The 24,268-nt window shown below is 50.6% G+C and overlaps 1 protein-coding gene across 2 annotated transcripts in view; it reads right to left on the minus strand.

The window, feature by feature from the left end:
* SLC38A3 (solute carrier family 38 member 3) overlaps nucleotides 1–20,616 on the minus strand; it is a 67,415-nt gene extending 46,799 nt beyond the window's left edge. For both annotated transcript variants that reach the window (XM_077277096.1, XM_077277095.1), the window contains exon 1: nucleotides 20,319–20,616. The gene's annotated coding sequence lies outside the window, so the exon portion shown is untranslated. The remainder of the gene's footprint in view (nucleotides 1–20,318) is intronic.
* Nucleotides 20,617–24,268: the final 3,652 nt, after the last annotated feature.

Here is a 24,268-nt window from a genome sequence, read left to right on the forward strand (position 1 = left end):
ACACAGGGGCTCATATATACTGCACGGGGGGCCAAATACTGTCCAGGAGCCCATATATACTGCACGGGGGTCCAAACACTACACAGGGGCCCTTATATACTGCACGGGGGGGCCAAATACTGTCCAGGAGCCCATATATACTGCACGGGGGGTCCAAACACTACACAGGGGCCCTTATATACTGCACAGGGGCCAAATACTGTCCAGGAGCCCATATATACTGCACAGGGACCCAAATACTGTCCAGGAGCCCATATATACTGCACGGGGGCCAAATACTGTCCAGGAGCCCATATATACTGCACGGGGGGGGGGCAAATACTGTCCAGGAGCCCATATATACTGCACGGGGGTCCAAACACTACACAGGGGCCCTTATATACTGCACAGGGGCCAAATACTGTCCAGGAGCCCATATATACTGCACGGGGGGGGAAAATACTGTCCAGGAGCCCATATATACTGCACAGGGTCCAAATACTGTCCAGGAGCCCATATATACTGCACGGGGGCCAAATACTGTCCAGGAGCTCATATATACTGCACGGGGGCCAAATACTGTCCAGGAGCTCATATATACTGCACAGGGGCCAAATACTGTCCAGGAGCCCATATATACTACACGGGGGCCAAATACTGTCCAGGAGCCCATATATACTGCACGGGGGCCAAATACTGTCCAGGAGCTCATATATACTGCACGGGGGCCAAATACTGTCCAGGAGTCCATATATACTGCACGGGGGCCCAAATACTGTCCAGGAGCCCATATATACTACACGGGGGCCAAATACTGTCCAGGAGTCCATATATACTGCACGGGGGCCCAAATACTGTCCAGGAGTCCATATATACTGCACGGGGGCCCAAATACTGTCCAGGAGTCCATATATACTGCACGGGGGTCCAAACACTACACAGGGGCCCATATATACTGTCCAGGAGTCTACGCTGACTTTAATAAACCAGCAGGTGTTTCACTATTGAAGAGTTCCTGTGTCCACCTGAAGAAGCAGCTAAGCGCGTCAACCCCTCACAATATATATTTGTAGCCAGTAGATAGAAAAACATTTACATTTGAGAGTCCTCTGTGGTTGGCGTTGACACTTTTAATGGCAAACTGAAAAGATGGTAACAAGCCGCAGCTTTAGAAAGTACTCAGGTCCCTTCATCAGGCGGAGAAGAATCACATATTTATACACCACAGGGCACAGGAATAATGCCATGGATAAGACAAGTGATGGAAGCAGAACTACCATTATGGGAGAGGGATAGACAGCTGTGGCCATAAATATTGGAACAGTTCATAGATAAGGAGGATGAAAGTTTTATTGTCCTCTGAATGTGATGACCCCACATGGTCTGAGGAGCAAATCCCTTAATTGATGTAAAAAGACATAAATCCATGAGACACATTCATTCCTGCACTGAGAGTGTCGCAGGTCATCATCAGTTTATATTCACAGACTCTTCTGTCTCTCTGAGATTTGAAGTTACCTTTTAATACAAGTAATTTCATGTCCATAATGTTATGATTTGGGAGACAGAAATGTTTGGCCACAGGTAGATCCATTCTTTTTTCTCTTATTGTGTGGCGATGAGAGTTCATCCTTGTCCTCAGTTTCTGCCCTGTCTCCCCCACATACAGACCCCCAGTTGGACATCTAGTACATATAATTAGGTACACCACATTAGAAGTGACGCAGCTGAAAGTACCTGGGATCTGTAGTCCTGATGTGAGTTGGGGATCTTTATCTTGTCCGTGGTCATTATAAATGGACAGGTTTTAAATTTTTTCTGGTTCCTGCAGCTGTTGGAGAGGACAAGGAGCTTCTGACAATGATGCTTCTTAGATTTGGGGGCTGCCTAAAACACAGTAGTGGGGGGGTCTGGAGGATTGTAGTCGGGCATCTTTTTGCAGTAAAGGTTGTAATTTCCGTGCAGCTCCCCTTAGCGCCTCCAGATTTGGATTGTAGGTGACTACTAGAGGCACCCAGTTATTTTCTTCTTTAGCTTTGTAATGTAGCAGGTGATTCCTTGATATTCTGGTGGCTCTTGTGATCTGGTTTTCAATTCTTCTTGGATGGTCGCCCTGATTCAAAAAGGTCTTTCTGAGGCGACCAAGGTGTTCATCCCTATCCATGGGGTTGGAACATATACGATTGTATCTGATGGCTTGGCTGTAGACAATGGAGTTTATGTGTTTTGGATGGAAACTGTCCCATTTAAGGTATGTTGGACGGCTGATTGGCTTCTGATACAGGGATGTCTCTATTTTATTGTTCTGCAGCTTAATGATGGTGTCCAGAAAGTTAATTTCAGTACAGGAGTAGTTGAGTGTTAAGTTGATGGTGGGATGAAATTGATTAAACTGTTCATGGAACATCTTTAGCTGTGGCTCAGGCTCCATCCAGATGATTAAAATGTCATCAATGTAGCGGTAGTACGCCAGAGGCCTGATGGGACAGGAGGACAAAAAGTCGCTTTCAAGCTTGGCCATGAAAAGATTTGCATTCTGTGGGGCCATTTTACTTCCCATCGCAGTGCCAGTCTCCTGTAGATAGATCTTCTCGTCAAACTCATAGTAATTGTGGGTGAGGATGAATGTTATAAGTTTCACCACAGAATCCGCATCAGTCCCTGTTTTCCATGAAGACTTTGCAGGCATTTAATCCATCCTGGTGTGGGATATTGGAGTACAAAGACTCCACATCCATGGTGGCCAGGATGGTTCCTTCTGGTAGAGGACCAATTGCTGATAGTTGTGCCCTGAATGAAGCTGGTTTAAGAATACCCTCTACCAGGTACGGACTGGGACTGAAATTCAGCCCTGGCATTTGAAATCACACAGGCCCATGCTGTCACTGTCCTCAAGCACCAGATGGAATATATTACTAATATTACCCTGGACTGAGGAAATCAAGATTTACTACAAGACCAATATTTCTAATGATGCCAGAGGTCTGCTGAGTTAAATGACAGAGTCACCTACTTTGTGCTCCATCACAACTCTTAACAGTATGGGGGTCTTGAGAACAACGATTCTGTTAACAATGTAGGAGACAAGGCAGCCCACAACCAGACCGGCCCTTCTGGCATTTGCCAGAATTGCCAGATGGCCAGTCCGGCCCTGCCCTCTACCCATCCAGATACCTGCTCAGTAAGGTGCCCACACATGAAACTGTTCCAATATTTTCGGCCAACTGTTTCTCCCTCTCCCATAATGATAGTTCTGCTTCCATCACTTGTCTTATCCATGGCATTATTCCTGTGTCCTGTTGTGTATAAATATGTGATTCTACAGATTTTGTGTTATTCTCAGCCTGATGAAGAGACGGAGGAGCCTCGAAAGCTGCCACTTGTTCCCATCTTTTCAGTTTTTTGTTTGTGCATTTACTTGGGTTTCTTCAGAATCTTTGTTGTACCATTCCTGAGGAAGAGGCCTAGGAAGTCTCCAGAGCTGCTGCGTCACATTTATTTTTGTTAGCCATGAAAAAGTCTCATAACCACAAGAATATCTTGTTTTTCCCGCTGCCTAAAACGGTACCAAACACTTTTTTATTTTGCATTTAGCCCAGAGAGTTCTCCTTTGGTCTCTTCTGACCAGGGCCCCTTCCTCCACATGTCCGCTGTGTCACCTACATGGATTTTTGCAAACTGCAAATGGGATTTCTTTTGATTTTAAAAAATATTTTTCCTCCTTTCACTGTTCAATAAAGTCCAGATTTGTGGATTATATGATAAGGCCACGTTCACACCTTCAGAATGTGGTCAGTATTTTACATCAGCTTTTGTAAGGCAAAATCCGGAGTGGGCGATAAAGCAGAAGCGGTGGCGTGTTTCTATTATACTTGTCCTCGGTTTGTTCCTCTCCTGGTTTTGACTTACGAATAAGTGATGTAAAATACTGAGCAAACACTGAACGTTCCTTACACTTGTCCTATGGACAACCACCTTAGCAGTGCACCCCAGCCGCTCCTTCAGGGATCTCCGCAGTGACCGTCCGCCTCTCGGCTGCTTCTCTCCTTGCTTGGGATGTCAGGTTGGGTGGACGGCCATGTCTTGGGACGTTAGCACTTGTGCCATACTCCTTCCATTTATGGATGATGGATTGATCAGTGCTCTGTGAGATGTTCAGAGCTTGGGCTATTTTCTATAACCCAATTCTGCTTTCCTCTTCTCCGCCACTTTATCCCTGACCTGTCTGGTGGGCTCCCTGGTTTTCATGATGCTGTTTGATCCCTAATGTTCTCATACAAACGTCTGAGGCCTTCACAGAACAGCTGTAGAGGAAATCACACCCAGGGGGACGTAATGTACTAATTATGTGACTTCAGGGGGCGAATGGTCACTCATAACTTTATTCAGGTTGCTCAGACTACAAGGGGGTGAATACAAATGCACAATGTCACAATTCTCAGATTCATAATTGTAAATTGTGGTAATTAGAAAAACTTATAAATTTCTTTACACGTCACAAATACTTGTTACTTTGTGTTGTATCACAGAAAATCCCAATAAAATACATTTACGTTTGTGGGAGCAATATGAAAAATGTGTTCAGGGGGTATGAAGACTTCTTCAAGGAACTGGATACTGCCCAGAAGCTCATATATGCAGAAAAGAAACTGTGGCAGTTCCCATAATTCACAGATCACTGCGATGTTCACTAATTACAGTAATTTTCCAGAAAGTCCAACTTAAATGTCAGCAAATCACAAGAGGTGACGAAAATCCCAAGAGGCGCCGGGGTTATCAGCGTCTCGGTATCGGCCAGTGGTCCTGGCAGTCTGCCCCCACAACAACCTGCCGCTGATGTCGCAACCTACAGTCAGGTGAATAACAACTCTGGGGCTGAAAACAAGGAGAGTATGGACACAGGAGCACCAGTCAGACAAATACAGTCTATTGTCCCTGTTATCAGCCACTCTTCAGCCAGAACATAAAAGGGGTTCATGTCCTTGATAGCTCAATGAGACTGACTGGCCCTTTAAGAAGATTCTGCACATTTTTGCTTTTTGAAGTTTTATAGTTTTATTATTCAGATTTTATATGTTGAGTTTTATGGAGAAAAATAATTTTAAGCACTGGGGGGGGGGGGGGTCCAGGCTGTGCCACAGGCTCAGCAGCAGCGGTTGGGGGCTCAGGGGCCCCAGCACCTGTTCCATGAGAAAGCAGACGATTATGTCAGGGGGTCCCGGGGGTATACTGGGTGTTACTGGTCAGACATTTATAACCTGAGCCCTGTGCAGACCGGACACTTCTCATAGCTGAAGGTTCGTTACAGTGTATCAAAGGAGCAGGACAAATCCCTCCTGTTGTGATACTTTGTTACAATGTATCAGCGGAGGCCCCTGTGCTCACAGCCATTGTCTAGACTGGATACAACTGTGACAAACCCTCAGCCCTGAGAAGTATCATCAGTCAGGACTGGTTCACAGCGTCTGAATGTCAGGAAAAAGTTCCAAGTCGTTGCCAGCAAGCAGAGATCCTGAGGACTATGAAGGTTATCCTCTGACGGGATCTAAGGAGCTCGGACCAGGCAGAGCGGCTTCTGAGGGTCCACCCAGCACAGGGGGCTGTAGCAGGGTCCCCCTAACTATGCTCTTGGTTACGTGGGTGCCGCCATGACACCATTCCATAACCCAGGCGTAACGCAGCCATGTGTCATACGACACCTCCAGGACCATCCTCGGACCCCCACCCCCAGAACACTGTGACCTAATGTAACCCAGTCCTGCCTGTAGCTGGGGGGGGGGGGGGGGGGGAGTTGGACCCCATTCTGTATTTATAGGGAGGCATGGCTGCCAGGGACGCCCTCCGCAGTGACGCAGGCCTGGGTGCACGACCCGCAGCCTTCATGCTGATACATGGAGCCTTGGTTCTCCACTGCCGGCATATTCCGAGAGACACCGCAGCCACCCCAGCTCCATGGCCGCCGTGCCCTAACAGGCAGAGGAGTCCCGCCACCACTGGGGTCTGATCCTTACAGACCACCGTAGACATAGCGCAGTGATGAATGCCGCGGGGGCGGAGAGCAGCGCCCGTCACTCACAGGAAGTCCGATGTGCGCAGAGGAACGAGCTCCTACAGTACACAACTGCACAAAGTCTGTGCAGACACTGAACAAGCAGGGGATGCTGGGGGATTTCAGCTCCAAACTCAGCAGAAAACTGAATACAGCTTAGTTCTGTATCAAAACTGTAAAATAGTCATCATAGCGGTAACACAATCTGAGGCGTCTGGACGCCATGTTCTTCCCACATTTGGACTTTCCCTTTCAGCCAAGTAACGACAAATCAGTCAGGAAAAATGATATCTGCATGCACAGACTAATTATATCATCTCCCGCCCCTCTCACCTCGGCAAACGCAAATAGTGTCCCCCACCCTACTGACCCCCACCCGAATCACGAGCTCCAGAGGCCGACACCGGTGTGACAGTTCTCATATGTGCAAATACAGAGCAACCTTCACCGCATCTACCCTGCATGTAACACCCCGCACCCCAAACACATCACCCCCAGTCATCAACACTGGTAGACAGCGGCCATATACAGGGAACACACAGAGCGTACCTCTAGAAGCTGTGCAGTCACGTAACTGACCCCGAGTTACACCCTGTATTATACCCCAGAGCTGCACTCACTATTCTGCTGGTGCAGTCACTGTATACATTACATTACTGATCCCGAGTTACATCCTATACTCCAGAGCTGCACTCACTATTCTGCTGGTGCAGTCACTGTATACATTACATTACTGATCCCGAGTTACATCCTGTATTATACTCCAGAGCTGCACTCACTATTCTGCTGGTGCAGTCACTGTGTACATACATTACATTACTGATCCTGAGTTACATCCTGTATTATACCCCAGAGCTGCACTCACTATTCTGCTGGTGCAGCCACTGTGTACATACATTACATTACTGATCCTGAGTTACATCCTGTATTATACCCCAGAGCTGCACTCACTATTCTGCTGGTGCAGTCACTGTGTACATACGTTACATTACTGATCCTGAGTTACATCCTGTATTATACTCCAGAGCTGCACTCACTATTCTGCTGGTGCAGTCACTGTGTACATACATTACATTACTGATCCTGAGTTACATCCTGTATTATACCCCAGAGCTGCACTCACTATTCTGCTGGTGCAGTCACTGTGTACATACATTACATTACTGATCCTGAGTTACATCCTGTATTATACCCCAGAGCTGCGCTCACTATTCTGCTGGTGCAGTCACTGTGTACATACGTTACATTACTGATCCTGAGTTACATCCTGTATTATACTCCAGAGCTGCACTCACTATTCTGCCGGTGCAGTCACTGTGTACATACATTACATTACTGATCCTGAGTTACATCCTGTATTATACCCCAGAGCTGCACTCACTATTCTGCTGGTGCAGTCACTGTGTACATACATTACATTACTGATCCTGAGTTACATCCTGTATTATACCCCAGAGCTGCGCTCACTATTCTGCTGGTGCAGTCACTGTGTACATACGTTACATTACTGATCCTGAGTTACATCCTGTATTATACTCCAGAGCTGCACTCACTATTCTGCCGGTGCAGTCACTGTGTACATACATCACATTACTGATCCTGAGTTACCTCCTGTATTATACTCCAGAGCTGCACTCACTATTCTGCTGGTGCAGTCACTGTGTACATACATTACATTACTGATCCTGAGTTACATCCTGTATTATACCCCAGAGCTGCACTCACTATTCTGCTGGTGCAGTCACTGTGTACATACATTACATTACTGATCCTGAGTTACATCCTGTATTATACCCCAGAGCTGCACTCACTATTCTGCCGGTGCAGTCACTGTGTACATACATCACATTACTGATCCTGAGTTACCTCCTGTATTATACTCCAGAGCTGCACTCACTATTCTGCTGGTGCAGTCACTGTGTACATACATTACATTACTGATCCTGAGTTACATCCTGTATTATACCCCAGAGCTGCACTCACTATTCTGCTGGTGCAGTCACTGTGTACATACATTACATTACTGATCCTGTACTATACTCCAGAGCTGCACTCAGATTTTAGCTCTATGGCTATGTGCACACTTTGCGGATTCTGCTGCGGATTTATCACGTTTTTTTGTGCGGTTTCCACTGCGGTTTTTGACACCTGCGGGTTTTTAACATGGAGCAGGTGCCAAACCGCTGCGGATTCCGCACAAAGAATTGACATGCTGCGGAATGAAAACCGCTGCGTTTCCGCGCGTTTTTTTCCGCAGCATGTGCACAGCGTTTTTTGTTTTCCATAGGTTAACATAGTACTGTACACCACATGGAAAACTGCTGCGGATCCGCAGCGTCCAAAAACGCTGCGGATCCGCAGCAAAAACCGCAAAGTGTGCACACAGCCTGAAGCTGCAGAATAGGGTCAGCAGTCTCTGTTTAGCTTGTGCACTGATCTTGGTGATCTGCTTCCTGGGCAGTTTTGGCTTTCCTCCAGACGTTTTTGGGGGTGGCTGGTGGAGGTGTGGGGTCCCGTGTGTAGATCTCAGGAAGGCTTATGTGCAGGTATTAGGATCTAGGGGGGATTGTCACAGTCGCTGTGGGAAGGAGAACAATGTCTTCTGGAAATCAGTTTCTGGGTTGTTCCCCCCACGGCTCCACTGATGACTGTTTTCAGTGGACGAGTGAGGACTCGTGTGCAGCTGCAGATCCCCCCTATCCAGGTATAACAACAAATCCCACATCAGAAGCTTATTGCAGCCCAACACAAAAATCCCAATAGTAAATTATAATCTTCTGCACCTTCTGTTATGATGCTGAAGGAGAGCTGCAGTGTAAAGCATGGAGAAACAGCAGCAAACAATGCAGCTCACACCGGGGTTAACCTTTACGTGAATTCCACTGCAGATCTAATTAAAGTAACACAAAGGGTCACAATGGAAAACTACTTTAACGAGCTGATAAGACGCCTCCCGTCCCATTGCACAAGGAGTGTTCACAACTATAGACGCCACAGCAGCAGCGCTCCACAGCCGTCACATGACAATCGTGACATGGGGACCACCTATACTGACGCAGCAGCGCTCTGCCGTCACATGAATATCGTGACATGGGGACCAGCAATACTGATGCAGCAGCGCTCTGCCGTCACATGACTATCGTGACATGGGGACCAGCAATACTGACGCAGCAGCGCTCTGCCGTCACATGACTATCGTGACATGGGGACCAGCAATACTGACGCAGCAGCGCTCTGCCGTCACATGACTATCGTGACATGGGGACCAGCAATACTGACGCAGCAGCGCTCTGCCATCACATGACTATCGTGACATGGGGACCAGCAATACTGATGCAGCAGCGCTCTGCCGTCACATGACTATCGTGACATGGGGACCATCAATACTGACGCAGCAGCGCTCTGCCATCACATGACTATCGTGACATGGGGACCAGCAATACTGACGCAGCAGCGCTCTGCCGTCACATGGCAATCGTGACATGGGGACCAGCAATACTGACGCAGCAGCGCTCTGCCGTCACATGACTATCGTGACATGGGGACCAGCAATACTGACGCAGCAGCGCTCTGCCATCACATGACTATCGTGACATGGGGACCATCAATACTGACGCAGCAGCGCTCTGCCATCACATGACTATCGTGACATGGGGACCAGCAATACTGACGCAGCAGCGCTCTGCCGTCACATGGCAATCGTGACATGGGGACCAGCAATACTGACGCAGCAGCGCTCTGCCGTCACATGGCTTATGTGACATGGGGACCAGCAATACTGACGCAGCAGCGCTCTGCCGTCACATGGCAATCGTGACATGGGGACCAGCAATACTGACGCAGCAGCGCTCTGCCGTCACATGGCAATCGTGACATGGGGACCAGCAATACTGACGCAGCAGCGCTCTGCCGTCACATGGCTTATGTGACATGGAGACTACCAATACTGACACAGCAGAGCTCAGCCGCCGTCACATGATAAACGTGGTATGGGGACCAGCAATACTGACGCAGCAGAGCTCAGCTACCATTACATGACATGGGGACAACCAATACTGACACTACAGGGCTCTGCCGCCATCACATGATAAATGGGACATGGGGACCACCAATACTGATGCTACAGACCTCCGCCACCGTCACATGACTATCGTGACATGGGGACTACCAATATTGACGCAGCAGCACTCCGCCACTGTCACATGACTAACCTGACATGGGGACTACCAATATTGACGCAGCAGCACTCCGCCACTGTCACATGACTAACCTGACATGGGGACTACCAATATTGACGCAGCAGCACTCCGCCACTGTCACATGACTAACCTGACATGGGGACTACCAATATTGACGCAGCAGCACTCCGCCACCATCACATGACTATCGTGACATGGGGACTACCAATGTTGACGCAGCAGCACTCCGCCACTGTCACATGACTAACCTGACATGGGGACTACCAATATTGACGCAGCAGCACTCCGCCACCATCACATGACTATCGTGACATGGGGACTACCAATGTTGATGCAGCAGCACTCCGCCACCATCACATGACTAACATGACATAGGGACCACCAATACTGACACTACAGGGCTCTGCCGCCATCACATGATAAATGGGACATGGGGACCACCAATACTGACGCTCTGCCGCCATCATATGACAATCGTGACATGGGGACCACCAATATTGACGCAGCAGCACTCCGCCACCGTCACATGACTAACGTGACATGGGGACCACCAATACTGACACTACAGGGCTCTGCCGCCATCACATGATAAATGGGACATGGGGACCACCAATACTGACGCTCTGCCGCCATCATATGACAATCGTGACATGGGGACCACCAATATTGACGCAGCAGCACTCCGCCACCCTCACATGACTAACGTGACATGGGGACCACCAATACTGACACTACAGGGCTCTGCCGCCATCACATGATAAATGGGACATGGGGACCACCAATACTGACGCTCTGCCGCCATCATATGACAATCGTGACATGGGGACCACCAATATTGACGCAGCAGCACTCCGCCACCGTCACATGACTAACGTGACATGGGGACCACCAATACTGACGCAGCAGCGCAGCACCGCCCCTTCCATATGATGTCAGTCTTCCACACCTGCCATCACAGGACACTGATGCAGCAGTGCTGGACCAGTTGCAGGGAGTCCTGGGCGCATCTTGACCCATGAGCCGGAATATTTTCTAATTCGGAGCCCAAATCCTCTGCACAGCTCCATGAGAAGTGGCTGGTATGGAGACACCACTAGAGGGAGCTCTCTGTGTACTGATTATACATGGACCTGACTGATAGATCTGTCTCCAGTGAGTGCCCCCTGGTGGTGGCTGCAGGCACTGCACTGGCTTATCGCTTCTGCTGTAGATAATTCCTGTCGACCAGAGTCTGCCGGTACAGGAGCCGTGAGGCGGAGCGTGTCGGTTGCCGGGGGCGATGGACTAGAGGACAATTCTGTGGTGTCAATTATTGTGAATCTGTTGGGCCCGCTAGGCCACACCCCATTACTAAGCCACACCCACTTTTGAAAAAGCTGCTAGAAATGGTATAAAAACACCAAAACCAACAAAATGTTGTGTAACAATGTGCCAATTTCTAACCGGAGTTTTCTGGCCACGTAGTGGCAGAAAATGTGAATGCACTCTATTGTTCCCTGCTATCAGCCATTGCATGAAGAACAAGTGTAAGGTGAGGATGTGGCGGTAAGAAGTAGGAGAGCACCCATGTTGGATTCCTGCAATGAAGCCCCCTCAAAATAACGGGTAGGTAAACCAAACACAGATGGCGGCCCCCCGACCCGAGCTCGTCCGCGCTGCGCACAATATTTGCATTAATATTGAAGCACTTGTGGAATGTGAGGAGGATGAAGGCGCGGATATGGCGGGGGGCCGGGGGCTGTCACGGCGTATGAACACACTGCGTCCCTCACTGCGGTTTACATAAGAAGACCCCCCATGTCAGTGACCCGGACACGTGGCGGGATGTGGCTCTCCCTGAGGTAAAAAGACAGCGCGGTCCGTAACCTGCCCACTCAGGAGGTAACGGCAACAGCCGGGCCGGTGGGGGGCAGCCATCAGCAGAAACAACAAGGAGTAAGACGAAGAAACGCCAACATGCAGCAGAAGCCAATGTGTCCGGTCTCCCCATACAAGAGCGGCCACAGCAGCTGAGGGGACAGCTGGCAGGATCCCGGCGCAAAGCCGTCACCGTCCGACACCAAATCCTCACATTCACCCCGTCAGTGGTGGGAGCGGCCGCACCGTCTGCCTGACCGTAAAGACCTTTAGTGCCTCGCGTAAAACCTCCTCCTGTCAGTCCAAGCCTTGTTGCCATTTATGAACGTCGAGCGATGATCATATCCATTGGCGAAATCACGTCTCAGCCGTTCTGCCATCTTACAGCTTCTCCTCTAGGTGACTGCCATCACCTGTAGAGTCTGCCAGCACCTGACGAGACCGCCAGCACCCAGCAAGACTGCCAGCACCTAACGAGACCGCCAGCACCTGACGAGACCGCCAGCACCCGACGAGAACGCCAGCACCCGACGAGAACGCCAGCACCCGACGAGAACGCCAGCACCCGACGAGACCGCCAGCACCCAGCAAGACTGCCAGCACCTAACGAGACCGCCAGCACCTAACGAGACCGCCAGCACCCGACGAGAACGCCAGCACCCGACGAGACCACCAGCACCCGACGAGAACGCCAGCACCCGACGAGACCGCCAGCACCAGACGAGAACGCCTGCACCCCACGAGACCGCCAGCACCCCACGAGACCGCCAGCACCCCACGAGAACGCCAGCACCAGACGAGAACGCCAGCACCCGACGAGAACGCCAGCACCCCAGGACAACGCCAGCACCCCACGAGTCCGTCAGCACCCGACGAGACTGCCAGCACCAGACGAGAACGCCAGCACCAGACGAGAACGCCAGCACCAGACGAGAACGCAAGCACCAGACGAGAACGCAAGCACCCCAGGACACCGCCAGCACCCCACGAGACCGCCAGCACCCCACGAGACCGCCAGCACCCCACGAGTCCGCGGCTGTAAAATTCGGGAACAAAGTTGATTCCACTGTAGGACGCTGATTACAATTCTCCTTGTGGCTTCATTTCATCCCCATTGGGCAGTGTCGGACTGGGGCAACAAGGGCCCACCAGTAACACTGACTTTGGGGGTCACTGCTCAGCTTGATGCAAATATTATCTTACTGTCTTTCACAAATTTACTTCTATATAATAATAAGCGAGGTGGGTTGTTGCATGATGAGATCCTGCTGTTGTCTGTACACAGTGGATGATTGTATATGGCTGACTACTGCTCGTGTTGGGGGTAAGGGGCTTATTCTTGCATAGGAGCCCACCCGAGGATTCTCATGTTATCCTGTGGGCCTGTCTGACCCGGCCATTAGGTCATGTTCACACTGCAGGTCCGGCCCCAAAAACTCCTGAAAGATTCTTCTTAATGGATGTTAAAAAAAAAAACCACATGCCCTAAAAGGGCTTAAAACAGAACTGCAGCAGTTTTATTTCAGCACTGGAGTGCTGCCACTAATCTACAGTCCCTGCCCCGTGCCGCCATCTTGTGACTGCAGCTCCGGACTGACCAGAAGTTTGAGGTGACGGTCACAAGCTCTTGGTGTAAGTCTGTGGCACCTTGCTCTGGTCCAGCGCCGCCATCTTGTGACTGCAGGCCCGGACTGACCAGAAGTCTGAGGTGACGATCACAAGCTCTTGGTGTAAGTCTGTGGCACCTTGCTCTGGTCCAGCGCCGCCATCTTGTGACTGCAGGCCCGGACTGACCAGAAGTATGAGGTGACGGTCACAAGCTCTTGGTGTAAGTCTGTGGACGCCTCGCTCTGGTCCAGAGCCGCCATCTTGTGACTGCAGGCCCGGACTGACCAGAAGTCTGAGGTGACGGTCACAAGCTCTTAGTGTAAGTCTATGGGCACCTTGCTCTGGTCCAGAGCCGCCATCTTGTGACTGCAGGCCCGGACTGACTAGAAGTCTGAGGTGACGGTCACAAGCTCTTGGTGTAAGTCTGTGGACGCCTCGCTCTGGTCCCGCGACGCCATCTTGTGACTGCAGGCCCGGAGTGACCAGAAGTATGAGTTGACGGTCACAAGCTCTTGGTGTAAGTCACCTCGCATTGGTCCAGAGCCGCCATCTTGTGACTGCAGCTCCGGACTGACCAGAAGTCTGAGGTGACGGTCACAAGCTCTTGGTGTAAGCCTATGGGCACCTTGCTCTGGTCCAGTGCCGCCATCTTGTGACTGCAGGCCCGGACTGACCAGAAGTCTGAGGTGACGATCACAAGCTCTTGGTGTAAGTCTGTGGCACCTTGCTCTGGTCCAGCGCCGCCATCTTGTGACTGCAGGCCCGGACTGACCAGAAGTATGAGGTGACGGTCACAAGCTCTTGGTGTAAGTCTGTGGACGCCTCGCTCTGGTCCAGAGCCGCCATCTTGTGACTGCAGGCCCGGACTGACCAGAAGTCTGAGGTGACGGTCACAAGCTCTTAGTGTAAGTCTATGGGCACCTTGCTCTGGTCCAGAGCCGCCATCTTGTGACTGCAGGCCCGGACTGACTAGAAGTCTGAGGTGACGGTCACAAGCTCTTGGTGTAAGTCTGTGGACGCCTCGCTCTGGTCCCGCGACGCCATCTTGTGACTGCAGGCCCGGAGTGACCAGAAGTCTGAGGTGACGGTCACAAGCTCTTGGTGTAAGTCACCTCGCATTGGTCCAGCGCCGCCATCTTGTGACTGCGGCTCCGGACTGACCAGAAGTCTGAGGTACTAGATTAGACAGGGAACGTAGATTAGTAGAACCACTCCAGCGCTGCAATAAAAAGAAAACCTGGTGGAGTGGTGCTTAAAAAAAAAAAAAGTGCTAAAAACACAGAAAACATCACAGAAAAATTTTAAAAAGCTTCAGGACAAAAAATTCCCACACCTCTACAACCTGAATGTGCCCAATTTAGTGCTTGTTTAAAAATGATTGTTCTCAGCAGCACATCGTCCTGTGTAATCTGTGCTGCAGAGAGATATTCTATGTGCACAGAATGACAGTATTAATGATCGTTCAGTGCACATGAAAGGGCGGCTTGTCTAAATAGGTCATCTTATGCGGAGCCCATGGTCCAACGCGGAGCTGATCCGCACGCTCCCTTCTGATGCTGGATTTTACCCTTTGTAATTCTAAACTATTGTCTCTGTGCACTGATGGAGGTCACAGCACTGGGGGGGCTGAGCTGTGCAATCTCTTTCTTTATCTGTTCTCTCTGAAAACTAGCAGTGTGGCTGTTTCAAGATGCACAATAAGGAGGCACTTGAAGAAAAATAGGCTGCCACCAGAAGAAAAGCATTACTGTCCAAATGCTACAAAGTATCTCACCTATAATACGCAAAACAGCACAGAGACAAATCTCAAAACTTCTGGAACAAGGTAATTTGTAGTGATGAGACCAAAACTGAACTTTTTGGCCACAACCATAAACGTTACATTTGGGGAGAGGTCAACAAGGCCTATGATGAAAGGAACACCATTCCTACTGTAAAGCATGGAGGTGGCTCGCTGATGTTTTTTGGACGTGTAACCTACAAAGGCACAGGAAACTTGGTCAAAGTTGAAGGAAAGATGAATACAGCACGTTATCAGCAAATATTCAAGGCAAATTTGCACTAATCAGCCCGGAATCTGCACACGGGATGTACTTGGATGTTCCAACATGACAACGATCCAAAACACAAGGCCACCTCGACCTGTCATTGGCTACAGCAGAACAAAGTGAAGGTTCTGGAGTGGCCATCTCAGTCTCCTGACCTCAATGTCATTGAGCCACTCTGGGGAGATCTCAAGCGCGCAGTTCATGCTAGACAGCCCAGGAATTTACAGGAACTGGGGAGTTTTTGCCAAGAAGATTGGGCAGATTTACCATCTGAGAAAATAAAGAACCTCATCCACAACTACCACAAAAGACTTCAAGCTGTCATTGGTGTTAGAGGGGGCAACACACTGCAGTAATGGGGAATGTGAACTTTTGATCAGGGTCATTCGGATGTTTTATGTTGTCATTATGATGTATAAAGAGAAAACACAGTAGTCTGACAATAAATGGCTTCACCCAACCACTGACCATGAGTGGAGGAAAAGTTTTGGTGTTATCATTCATATTCTCTGAAAAAAGGCCAAGAAAGCAAAAATTCTGCGGGGGTGTGTAAACATTTGAGAACAACTGTATCTATATTTGGATTCTGTAGGTGATGGTTGTCTATATGGGGGCACCCTAGATAGAGGCCAATGCTCACATCACCAGTCACAAGGATGAAGCAAACACGCTGCTGCTTCTGGATGACGCTTGTTGTTACTTCGGTGAATGGGAAGATTAATGTGTAACCCGCTGCAAATGTAACGCAGCCGCCGCTGTGGATGATGCAATTGTGTGCTCGCAGGTATCAGCCAAAACAATCTGACTATGAACAGTTCAAGGTAAATAGTAAGGAACCGTTACGGGAACAGTCAGCATGTGTGAGGGAGACGTATACACAAGAGGGTCGGCGCGGGCTTACTGGATCTGTCGCCGTACAGCACATCCTGGACATGTCGGGCGGTGTGCTGCTGACAACAAGGATTCGTCAGGTGATGGCTGACAACTCTACATGGGCCGAGAGTCGGGATCGTGCACTCGCTCGCTGACAGTCTAAAGAGGCTAAGAGAACCGCAGATTCCTGGAAGCGGCAAACTTTGCGGGGAAACGGCGATGGCTTCAGGGGAGTCGCTCCCCAGGTATAAAGCTGCTCGCTACGTACAGATGAGGCGGCCATAGACATATATACATTCCTCGCAGGAACCTGCACACGAGAGGGATGGGGAGTAAGTGCTGGCATCACTTATTATTCCTCCCTATGCTCAAGCTCCCTGTGGCTCATGGCTTTAGCTACTACCTGTGATGATACACGTTGTGGCTTTATTTCCTGCACTATAATAATAATCTTTATTTTTATATAGCGCTAACATATTCCGCAGCGCTTTACAGGTTGCACACATTATCGTCGCTGTCCCTGTTGGGGCTCACAATATTCCCTATCAGTATGTCTTTGGAATGTGGGAGGAAACCGGAGTACCGGGAGGAAACCCACGCAAACACGGGGAGAACAAACAAACTCTTTGCAGATGATGTCCTTAGTGGGGCTTGAACCCAGGACTCCAGCGCAGCAAGGCTGCTGTGCTATCCACTGCGCCACCGTGCTGCCCCACCCTGCATTAGAAAGATCTCAATTTTTAAAATAAGACAAAATTTCATATTTTTGGAATTGTTTTTCATTATTTTTTAGTAACCTTATAGGAAGAGAAAAAAAAAGGAGCTTCATTGCCCTCTAGAATACACGGACATAGAAATACACTGCTATGTACAGCTGTATCTCTATGTGCCAGCATCATCTGCCTGAGGCATCAGAGTCTGCGCTGAAGTATAGAACATCCTCCCAGTGATGGCAGTGCAGCCGGTGGCTCGTAGACTCATCTACTGCCTGCAATGATGGAGGTTTGATTCTCACAGCACAAGATCAGAACCCTTTATTTAATGTAATTGCAGAGCTTTCTGCTCCGCCCCCGAGGAAGAGGAGCTACAGAGAGAGAAAAGAGAGCGCGGAAGCCGGGACAAGGTCCTTCTATAGCGGGACTGAGCTCTCCAATGGGGACGTTGCTGCAGAATCCCGGGCGGTGGGAGCTCTATGTAGGTCACCGCCATACGTTACACAGCTCCACTCAGTAATTCTTACATTATACAGCAGACTCACGATCATTTTCTGGGACGTATCACCCCGTCCTCCCCGCTTTGTGCAATATTCACTTACACCCGCACAACAACTAAACTCTTATCTTCTCGCCGCCTGACTGAGCTCTGCGCCTGGCATCAGATCTGAAGTTGCAGAAACCGTATCCACAAGAAAAGTGATGTCTTCTGCATTAAAGGGCCAAAGCCAAACAGAGAAAGGTGGCAGCCGGAAAATCAGAAGTCACAAGAAAGAACATAAAATGACCAACGGTACGTGCACAGTGCAGGAGGAACTGGACAGCGCAGGACGCATAGCTGCACAGGAGGAAAGAGCAGTGTGAACGACAGGGCAGAGCACTCAGTATGACGGCTCGGGATGCACAGGGCAGAGCACTCAGCGCGGTGGCACGGGATGCACAGGGCAGAGCACTCAGTATGGTGGCACGGGATGCACAGGGGAGAGCACTCAGCACGGTGGCACAGGATGCACAGGGCAGAGCACTCAGCGCGGTGGCACGGGATGCACAGGGCAGAGCACTCAGTATGGCGGCACGGGATGCACAGGGCAGAGCACTCAGCACGGTGGCACGGGATGCACAGGGCAGAGCACTCAGCGCGGTGGCACGGGATGCACAGGGCAGAGCACTCAGCGCGGTGGCACGGGATGCACAGGGCAGAGCACTCAGCGCGGTGGCACGGGATGCACAGGGCAGAGCACTCAGCGCGGTGGCACGGGATGCACAGGGCAGAGCACTCAGCGCGGCGGCACGGGATGCACAGGGCAGAGCACTCAGCGCGGTGGCACGGGATGCACAGGGCAGAGCACTCAGCGCGGTGGCACGGGATGCACAGGGCAGAGCACTCAGCGCGGTGGCACGGGATGCACAGGGCAGAGCACTCAGCGCGGTGGCACGGGATGCACAGGGCAGAGCACTGAGCGCGGTGGCACGGGATGCACAGGGCAGAGCACTCAGCGCGGCGGCACGGGATGCACAGGGCAGAGCACTCAGCGCGGTGGCACTGGATGCACTGTACAAGACGCATAGCAGCCATTTCTCGCCAAATTCAACAAATATTGGGTTTAGCATGTGAGACTCAAAGACATTTATTTAATGTGCATAAAGGAGCCAACAGTAATAACTAAAGCCCAGGTTGAAAGGCCACCTGGGGCCGTTATAGTACACTCTGGACACCTAACCACTGAGCCGGCTGCTGCTAATCTCCGGAGCCTGCTGTGAGGTATGAGAACATTACATTAATATATATTAAATACATAGAAACCCCCAACACGGGATTAAGCACTCAGCTCTGTGCACAGAATGGCTGATAACAGAGAGCAGTAAATCACACTGATTACAGATGACCCTTATTGGTCCTAAAAGACTGACCATCGCACTGCACAGTAAGTGGGGTGCAGGAGACCCCCAAACTTATAAAACAAGGGGGACGACTAAAGATCACATGCTGGGGGAAACCACCGCTGAGGAACGCTTCCATTACCCTTTACACAACCCTGATATCCATCCTCCATTATCAGCTGACCACCCCCAACACCAGTGCTGTGCCCCCCATCATCAGTGCTGTGCCCCCCATCATCAGTGCTGTGCCCTCCATATCAGCTGAACACCCCCAACACCAGTGCTGTGCCCCCCATCATCAGTGCTGTGCCCCCCATCATCAGCTGAACACCCCCAACACCAGTGCTGTGCCCCCCATCATCAGTGCTGTGCCCACCATCATCAGTGATGTGCCCCCCATTATCAGTGATGTGCCCCCCATTATCAGTGATGTGCCCCCATCATCAGTGATGTGCCCCCCATTATCAGTGATGTGCCCCCCATCATCAGTGATGTGCCCCCATCATCAGTGATGTGCCCCCATTATCAGTGATGTGCCCCCCATTATCAGTGATGTGCCCCCCATTATCAGTGATGTGCCCCCCATTATCAGTGATGTGCCCCCATCATCAGTGATGTGCCCCCCATCATCAGTGATGTGCCCCCCATCATCAGTGATGTGCCCCCCATCATCAGTGATGTGCCCCCATCATCAGTGATGTGCCCCCATTATCAGTGATGTGCCCCCCATTATCAGTGATGTGCCCCCATCATCAGTGATGTGCCCCCCATTATCAGTGATGTGCCCCCATTATCAGTGATGTGCCCCCATTATCAGTGATGTGCCCCCCATTATCAGTGATGTGCCCCCCATTATCAGCTGATCACCCCCACGTGTGCCCGGGACATTGTGGGGTCCCCGATGTCAAACACCAACCACCAGGAGGCGCCGATCCGACAGATATTGATCAGACATCGGTCTATAAATCCAAGGAAAATCGTCTGATCTCTCCCGACTCGGAAAACCGATCATCAGCAGCGACATTCACCCCGAACACGACACCGGCAGCTCCGTACACCGGCTCTGTACAGCTGTCCGCCCATCACCGCGCCCGGCTCCGGCTGTACTCACGTGTAGTGTCCGGGAGAGGGTGAGGACGGTCCGGAGGTCGGTGCTGGAGGCTGCGGTGAGGACGGTCCGGAGGTCGGTGCTGGAGGCTGCGGTGAGGACGGTCCGGAGGTCGGTGCTGGAGGCTGCGGTGAGGTCGGTGCTGGAGGCTGCGGTGAGGACGGTCCGGAGGTCGGTGCTGGAGGCTGCGGTGAGGACGGTCCGGAGGTCGGTGCTGGAGGCTGCGGTGAGGACGGTCCGGAGGTCGGTGCTGGAGGCTGCGGTGAGGACGGTCCGGAGGTCGGTGCTGGAGGCTGCGGCTCGGTCTGACGGTGGCGGCGCAGTGTGCACAGTGTGAGGGTGACACAGCCACTGACAGCATTTAAAGCTCCAGCACAGAGAGTCCGGGGGCCGCAGAGTTAATGATTGCTGGCTCCGCCCACTGGGAGCTGGGGGGGGGGGGGCATTAGTTACTTTGTGTCCCAACAACTCTGCACCTCCAACATCAGGATCAGAAACTCTAAACATAAAGATCCCAAAATAAGGAGAGAGGATACAGTGTATATAAACTGCTCAAAAAACTGAAGGGGACACTAGAATCCCACATCCTAGATATCACTGGATGAAATATTCCAGTTGTAAATCTTTATTTATTACATAGTGGAATGTGTTGAGAATAATAAAACCTAAAAATGATCAACATAAATCACAACTAATATCCCACGGAGGTCTGGAGTTGGAATGATGCTCAAAATCAAAGTGGAAAATGAAGTTACAGGCTGATCCAACTTCAGTGGAAATGCCTCAAGACAAGGAAATGATGCTCAGTAGTGTGTGTGGCCTCCACGTGCCTGTATGATCTCCCTACAACGCCTGGGCATGCTCCTGATGAGGCGGCGGATGGTCTCCTGAGTGATCTCCTCCCAGACCTGGACTAAAGCATCCACCAACTCCTGGACAGTCTGTGGTGCAACATGACGTTGGTGGATGGTGCGAGACATGATGTCCCAGATGTGCTCAATCGGATTCAGGTCTGGGGAATGGTTGGGCCAGTCCATACATCTTGCAGGAACTGCTGACACACTCCAGCCACATGAGGTCTGGCATTGTCCTGCATTAGGAGGAACCCAGGGCCAACCGCACCAGCATATGGTCTCACAAGGGGTCTGAGGATCTCATCTCGATACCTAATGGCAGTCAGGCTACCTCTGGCGAGCACATGGAGGGCTGTGCGGCCCTCCAAAGAAATGCTACCCCACACCATTACTGACCCACTGCCAAACCGGTCATGCTGAAGGATGTTGCAGGCAGCAGATCGCTCTCCACGGCGTCTCCAGACTCTGTCACGTCTGTCACATGTGCTCAGTGTGAACCTGCTTTCATCTGTGAAGAGCACAGGACACCAGTGGTGAATTTGCCAATCCTGGTGTTCTGTGGCAAATGCCAAGCGTCCTGCACGGTGTTGGGCTGTGAGCACCCCCAATCTGTGGATGTCGGGCCCTCAAACCATCCTGATGGAGTCAGTTTCTAACCGTTTGTGCAGACACATGCACATTTGTGGCCTGCTGGAGGTTATTTTGCAGAGCTCTGGCAGTGCTCCTCCTGTTCCTCCTTGCACAAAGGCTGAGGTAGCAGTCCTACTGCTGGATTGTTGCCCTCCTATGGCCCCCTCCATGGCTCCTGGTGTACTGGCCTGTCCCATGGTAGCACCTCCAGCCTCTGGACACTATGCTGACTCAGGTAGTGCAGCTCATCCAGGATGGCACATCAATGCGAGCTGTGGCAAGAAGGTTTGCTGTGTCTGTCAGCGTAGTGTCCAGAGGCTGGAGACGCTACCACGAGACAGGTCAGTACACCCACCAGGAGACATGGAGGGGCCGTAGGAGGGCAACAACCCAGCAGCAGGACCGCTACCTCAGCCTTTGTGCAAGGAGGAACAGGAGGAGCACTGCCAGAGCTCTGCAAAATGACCTCCAGCAGGCCACAAATGTGCATGTGTCTGTACAAACGGTTAGAAACCGACTCCATGAGGATGGTCTGAGCGCCCGACATCCACAGATGGGGGTTGTGCTCACAGCCCAACACCGTGCAGGACGCTTGGCATTTGCCACAGGACACCAGGATTGGCAGATTCTCCACTGGCGCCCTGTGCTCTTCACAGATGAAAGCAGGTTCACACTGAGCACATGTGACAGACGTGACAGAGTCTGGAGACACCGTGGAGAGCGATCTGCTGCCTGCAACATCCTTCAGCATGACCGGTTTGGCAGTGGGTCAGTAATGGTGTGGGGTGGCATTTCTTTGGAGGGACGCACAGCCCTCCATGTGCTCGCCAGAGGTAGCCAGATTGCCATTAGGTACCGAGATGAGATCCTCAGACCCCTTGTGAGACCATATGCTGGTGCGGTTGGCCTTGGGTTCCTCCTAATGCAGGACAATGCCAGACCTCATGTGGCTGGAGTGTGTCAGCAGTTCCTGCAAGATGAAGGCAATGAAGCTATGGACTGGCCGCCCGTTCCCCAGACCTGAATCTGATTGAGCCTGTCTGGGACATCATGTCTCGCACCATCCACCACCGTCACGTTGTACCACAGACTGTCCAGGAGTTGGCGGATGCTTTAGTCCAGGTCTGGGAGGAGATCACTCAGGAGACCATCCGCCGCCTCATCGGGAGCATGCCCAGGCGTTGCAGGGAGGTCATACAGGCACGTGAAGGCCACACACACTACTGAGCATAATTTCCTTGTCATGAGCCATTTCCACTGAAGTTGGATCAGCCTGTAATTTGATTTTCCACTTTGATTTTGAGTATCATTCCAACTCCAGACCTCCGTGAGATATTCTATTTGATTTACATTGATAATTGTTATGTTTTATGGTTCTGAACACATTCCACTATGCAATGAATACAAATTTGGAACTGGAATATTTCATTCAGAGATATCTAGGATGTGGGATTTTAGTGTTCCCTTTATTTTTTTGTGCAGTGTATATATATGTCACGGATCAGGGGGTGACCTTTGGCCAGCACACGTCTATCACATGTGCAGGGGGGCTTATCTTAGTTATCCCACCACTGCTACAATGTGATGAAAACACAAACAATGCTATTGACCTACCAATTTACTGCAGGGGCTTATTTTAGTTATCCCAATGCTGCTACAATGTAACACAAACTGCAGGAATTTATGTGTATCCCGCTTTCCAGTTCCGCTTCGGAATTTGCATCTCTCCGGCGCCCCCCTTACCCTCAGTCAGGGAACTACACCTAGGATAATTGTTCACCGGATGGGCCGCTTCACTGTGGACTGGCTAGGAGGCACGCTGCAGCGAGGGAATTATAAATGCTCAGGCCGCAGCCAGACAATAGCTTATAAAACCCCGTTACGTCGCTGACAGCTCACCCGCCAAGCCCAGAACCCACTTTGCTGCCACAGCTCAGATTTCTCCACAGAGGGGTTCAGAGCCAACCAAAATTAGTAGCGCAATTAACTTCAGAAAACTTAGGGTACGTTTTAGAGCAAGGAAACGAAGCTAGTAAATATTATAACTTTTACTCCATAGAAAGATTAGGCAGTGTTTATAAAAGGTATATCAAGATTTTACAAGATGAGACAATTTAAAGTATGTACAGCAATTATAAAAAAACAGGGATTAAAACAGAAAGTAACACTCACATGTGCTCAGATCATTTCAGCTAACCATGCTGGTGGGCGGAGTCAAATATCCCAGTTCATCAGGGAGTCTGGATAGTGTGAAGTCCCAGGCAAGAATCGAAGGTTGGGTTGAGTGCCATGCCTTATACTTGCAGGTTTGTGACATCACTAAAGGCTGGTTTACCTGCACCCTCCCCTCTCCTCAAAGTTACAGATTTTACCAACAATACTTATAATTCTCATAACTTGGTTCACAAATCTAGCAGAGTAACGGCACACACCTCACTCATCATATTTTGAAATTAGCTTTCTAATGAT

Source organism: Ranitomeya variabilis, chromosome 8, assembly GCF_051348905.1.
Source record: "Ranitomeya variabilis isolate aRanVar5 chromosome 8, aRanVar5.hap1, whole genome shotgun sequence".
Classification (NCBI taxonomy): Eukaryota; Metazoa; Chordata; class Amphibia; order Anura; family Dendrobatidae; genus Ranitomeya; species Ranitomeya variabilis.